The sequence below is a fragment of the Neofelis nebulosa genome, chromosome 1 (genome assembly GCF_028018385.1).
Source record: "Neofelis nebulosa isolate mNeoNeb1 chromosome 1, mNeoNeb1.pri, whole genome shotgun sequence".
In the NCBI taxonomy this organism is placed as follows: domain Eukaryota; kingdom Metazoa; phylum Chordata; class Mammalia; order Carnivora; family Felidae; genus Neofelis; species Neofelis nebulosa.
In genome coordinates, this window is record NC_080782.1 from 92,904,317 (window position 1) to 92,910,316 (window position 6,000).

Here is a 6,000-nt window from a genome sequence, read left to right on the forward strand (position 1 = left end):
CCATCTGTTTTTCACCTACCATTTACTTAGCAATGACTCTTAGGTCAGACTTGGACTAAGCAGTTGTTAATATAATATTAATCACCATAAGACATCTCTAAGTCTTGAACGTGTGCTGGACCCTGTTAGGTGCTACAAGAATATAATCTTAATCCTCACAATAATCTCAGGATTATCTCAGGAGACAAGTATAATTATTAACTCCTTTTTTGTGTCTAAAAGAGCTGGAAAGAGAGTTTGAGGAAACAACTGAGGGTCCTAGCTCACACTTGATACTGTTAACTTCTATAGTACCCTAACTTTTTCATGGCCTTATTAGAACTAAAACTAGTACCAAATTGTACCAAATAGGTATGTTCACCTATGTGACTGTTCTTAAGTCAAAGCACAAGAAACACATTTAAACACCAAACAAATAAAAACTGAGTGAGAATCCACCAGTGTATCAGTTAGGACATTTACCTGACAAAGACAAACTAAGCCTTTCGTCCAAACATATATAAGCAAAACAACACAAAAAAGAAGAAAGAATTATGGAAAGAAAAAAGAAAAAAGGAGCTCAGTGGCTGAGGAAACTGAGAAGCACAGGAGGCAGTGTTGCTTTTCAGGCAACCACTGCTGCAGAGATTCTGACAATGACCCCAGGCCTTGAACCTGCCCTCCTCCGGCCTCCAGGTCCTCTCTGCCTTGGTTCCAGTTGCAGCCAGGCCCTACCTGGCAGAAGAAAGGTGGTTGAAGCAGATTCAGTCCTTATCCTTCCAACTTTGAGTCAACCTACATCTAGAGTTCACTGGGACTGGGAGTAGCAACGTGTCACTCAAATCACATGGGTCGAGTCATGTTGATGGCATCAGTGTGTCCAGAGAAAAGGCTTGTTGTGGTTGGATTAGGCTGAGGGTGTGTATGAATGGGGCTCACTATGCTACAAGAGTCAAGTATAAAAGGAAGGCAGTGCCCTAAATAAAACTCAAGGCTCGCTAACAAAAGAAGAAAATGGATGTGGAATGGTCATAAAACCAGAGTAGTCAAATACTCACTCTTCTAGCAACTGAAGTCACCATTTCTTGATTTTCTTCATCTCTAAGATGAAGTGTTGACCTAGATGATTTCTAATCTCTGAGTCCACAAAGTTCTATGGAAAGTCCCAAATCATTAGTGTTATTTGTTGGCAAACCCTTACTTGTATATCTGATTTACTTTTCCTTTTAATGCCGGTCTACTGTGGCCTCTGGTGTTCCCAGCTTACTCTATTCCTCCTCCTTGGGAAGACTCCTGTGCTCCATCTAGACTTCTTCCTTGGCTTTGCCTTCCACAAATAATATCTTTTCTTGTGCCACTTCTAGTGCTTGGTGAATATAGATAGATACACATATGTTTAGCACATAGTATGTTCAATGAGTATCTTTAATGAAAACAGGTTATCATAAGTGTTACTGCATTAATAAATTACCAGCCCTTACTAACACGCTTGCATTCTTTAATGGCTGATACAACAATGACTTCAATCGTAACAGTAACTCTATTGTGGGATTTGCAGTGGGTATCTTTCATGACCTTCAAATTCAGCCTCTTAAACTGTAGGTAAAAGGAAGCCCTTCTAATTATGCAGTCATAAAAAAACCCATACCCAGAAAATGATACTAATGTAATATTTTATGAGCTGTTAAGTTCTACGGGGCAAGGGTTTTATCTTATCTTCACATGTCCTAATGCCTAGCACACAGTCAGAATTTAATTGGTGTGGGATAAATGCTGTCACCTAGTGCCCCAGAATTGTCAACCCATAAGGTGAACATATATAAGCAGCATCAACATTTTTATGATCCTATCATTCATTCATCCAGTAAAAACGTGCAAGACAGTGTTGTAGTACTCAAGATATAAAGGTGAATAAGATAGACAAAATGCTATTTTTATAAAGCTTATATTCCACTGGAGAGACAGGAAGTGAATTAATAAATACAATGTTAGAAAGTGATGTGTGCTACAAAGACCATAATTCAGGGGAGAGGAAGTAGAGAAAGATAGGAATAGTGTTGGTTTAGGAAGGGTGTCCAAAGGTTACCTCTAATGAGGGGATTTTGAGCAGATACTCTTTATCTGGTCCTCACTGCACAAAGCAGGAAAGTCTACATTGTCACATTTCATATCAGAAGCTCTACAAAAGCAGGAGCTACATTCGAGTTAGACAATATCTGAATTACTCCAAATTCCAGTCTACTGATTCTTTTGTAATTACTGATAAAAAGTGTCAAAACGAGATGTATTGTAGTTACAGAAAGAATAAAACTTGTTCTCAGAGAAATTTAGGATGAAAGAAGCAATGAAAGTGGTGTCAAAAAGGTAATGATCCTTTGCAGCAACATGCTGATTGCAGCTTTGCTCTGCTGGGGAGGGTAGTCTGGGATGCCGCTCAGGCTGTGGAACCCCGGACATGAGGGTTCTCAAGGCCTTGCTGCCTCAGGACATTCACTAAAGATGCAAATACATGTTCTTCCCTCATTATTATTCATGATAGCCCCCAACAGACTCTTCTAAAGCAAAACATCATTCACTAAGCTCAGTATCCATGAACTTAAAATATGGTTCTTCACTCATGTGTCACTAATTACCACTGAACTAACTAAAATGTATTTATAAACCATTATCCCATTGAGGTTACCTCAGGCCATTTTTAGGAGATACTTTTGTGGGAAGTGATGCTGTCAAAAAATTTTAAAGAGGAACTTGAAAACCAAGTAATGGATATTTTTGCCTTTCGCGTTAAAATGTCACAGAAAATCTTGAAGGTTAAGAAAACCAACACTTGGGTGTCAGACATGTGTTTTAATGGTTTTATTTATGAAAAAATACAAACCTCATTTGAAAATACTACAGAACATGAAGATTCTGGGTTTATGACCCATAGGATTCACTGCTACTCTCGATCTTGGTGATTCTGACTGGGCCTTTGTTATAGTGAGAAACCCAAATGTTCAATATAAGTAATTAATAAGTGTATGTGATAATAAAGAAACTGGATCCATTTTTCAGGTTCTCACTTTTTTTTTTTAACTTGTTTATTTATTCTGAGAGACAGAGAGAGAGATAGAATCCCAAACAGGCTTCATGTCATCACAGAGCCCAACACAGGGCTCCATCTCACAGAATGTGAGGTCATGACCTCATGAAAGAGGGGGCGCCTGGGCAGTTCAGTCGGTTAAGCATCGGACTCTTGGTTTCGGCTCAGGTCATGATCTTGTGGTCTCGTGAGTTCAGGCCCTGTCTTGGCCTCTGTGCTGGCAGCACGGAGCCTGCTTAGGGTTCTCTCTTTCCCGCTATCTGCCCCTCCCCCACGTATGCTGTCTCTATCTCAAAATAAATAAATAAACATTAAAAAAATGAGGCAGAACTACTTGGCATCATAATGAGCCTTCAGAATACATTCTGTTGCACTGATATCACTGAAAAGATGCTATAGCAAAATGGTTTATGATAAGGTTCCATTGTATTAAACAAATTGATTCCATAGATGTATACATAGGCAAAAGCACAGAGGGAAATGGAAAAAACCTAGAGCTATTAGCTACATAATTAATGTCAAATAAAAATCTAGTTAATTATCTAGTTTTTTTTTAAATAAAAGAAACTATTTAACTGAATTAGACATTACATGTATTCTATCACATGTAATATAGATAAAATAACTCGTCTAGAATTGGGATTGTGTGTGTATATACATGCACATGTGCACATGAGCTATATTTGGTGCATATACATATGCATACACTGTACATGTTAGGTTTCTTAGGCATGTGTGTGTTTTAATGAATGAAATTGTGGTGCACAGTGGTTAATGACCGTATAATGCCATTGCAGAGATTAAACAAAGTCTTTTGATCTTTGTTCCTAGCTTTGTATTACTCCTCCACATTCAATATATAATAGCTTAAAAAACACTAGAACTAGCAATAAGTGTTGATTTCACTCTTAAAAGGATGACCAAGACTATTCCTAGGATAGCATCACTTTAATTCACTTGTAAATCCCAAGTACACCTCAAGCTCACAAAACTTCATCATGATTCCTTATCTGTGTACAATACTCTGGGCATTTGTAAGGAAAAAATGACCCACAAATGAGACAGCAAAGGGCTATGCTCACTTTGGAACAAAATGGCTACAAGTAGCTAATGATTAAGAATATGCAGAATACTTATACATGCACTATTCGGGCTCTAAGATTCTCGTCTTGGGAAATTTTATTGAGGATTTGAGGATTTTCAATGAAAAAGGCAGCAGCAAAAGTGTAGATGTAAATTGGGGCTAGGGGAATAATTCAAGTGAATGAAAGGTTTCATGAACTAGGCACAGGCACATAACTAAAACAGAAATAGAAAAGATTCTATTTGCTGTATTAGTCTAACTATTGAAAGAATATAAATCTGGCAAAAGTATTTACCCTTCGAGAGAATTTGACAGAGAAGTATTGGGCTTAAAGTCAGAATTCAAGCACAGGAAAATACATACCACCAGAGATACTTAATGTAACAATAAACTAAGCCAAAGGTAGGTCTAGAATTTCATCTACCAAGACAAGTGCTCATTGACTCCAGTATTAATTTTGAATTCTGATCACTTAGGTGTCCTTTATGGAATATTAAAACAATTAGGATATTTAACTGAGCTACTGGCAGATTCCAGGCAATCTTTCATGTCCTTTAAAAATATCTCTAGTTAGCAACAGTAATTCAGTGGGTAAGTTTTCGTTGTGTGTGTTTGTTTGGGTGTTTTGATTTGGTTTGGTTTGTTTTGGTGAGTCAGACTACCAAAATTCCAGTCCTGATTGTGCAGTTTCATAGGTATGTGATGTTGATGACAATATTGCTACCTACCTTAAAGGTATCTCATAAGGAGGAAATGGAACAATAGGGCCCTTAACACATTGCAAGGAGAATAAACCTAATAAAAGGATTTCTAGGGGTGCCTGGGTGGCTCATCAGACTTGATTCAGCTCAGGCCATGATCTTGTGCTTCATGAGTTGTAGCCCCCACGTCAGGCTCTGCGGAGCTTGCTTGGGATTCTCTCTCTCCCTCTCTCTCTGCCCCTCCCCCCCCACTCTCTCTCTCTCTCCCTCTTTCAAATGATAAATAAACTTTAAAAAATAAAAACCATAAAAATGAAAGGATTCCTAAGTGGTCACTTTGTTCAACAATTTATAAGGTAGTAATTATTATCTCCTGTTCACAATTTAGCTAGTAAGAGATATATCTGAAAATTAGAACTAAATTTGTTTGACAAATAAACCCACAAATAACAAGTTTTAAAAAAATACATGATACTACATAATTAAAGCATTTTTCTGCCTATGACTCTGATGTCAATTGCATTTGCTTATTAACAAAGTTTTAACTCATCTTTATATTTTTAATTTTTTTACGTTTATTTTTCAGAGAGAGAGACAGAGTACAAGCAGGGGAGGGGCAGAGAAAGAAGAAGACACAGAATCCAAAGCAGGCTCCAGGCTCTAAGCTGTCAGCACAGAGCCCTACATGGGGCTCGAACCCACGAACTGTGAGATCATGACTTGAGCTGAAGTCAGACACTTAACTGACTGAGCCACCCAGGCACCCCAATTCATCTTTATCTTTTTACTCTGCAGAAAAATTGAAGTAACAAAATGGCAAATAAACAATTTTGAAAGTACACTGGAGGGAAAGCACTCTAAGAAAATGTTAGTCTTATTAATAGAAGTACATTTTAATACAAGCAAATCAACACTGAAAAGTAAATTTATATGCAAAACTTAGGGCATTTAAAGGCAGACATTTTTACTGGAGTAATCAAACGAGTTAGATGATTTGCAATTTTTGCAATACATGAAGCATATAATCTTTTTTCAGAAAAATGGCAGTTGTTTGAAGTGCCTGGGTGTCTGTTGATTAAGCATGGACTTTGGCTCCTGTCATGATCTCCCAGTTTGTGAGTTCCAGCCCCAAGTCGGGTTCTGTGCTGACAGCT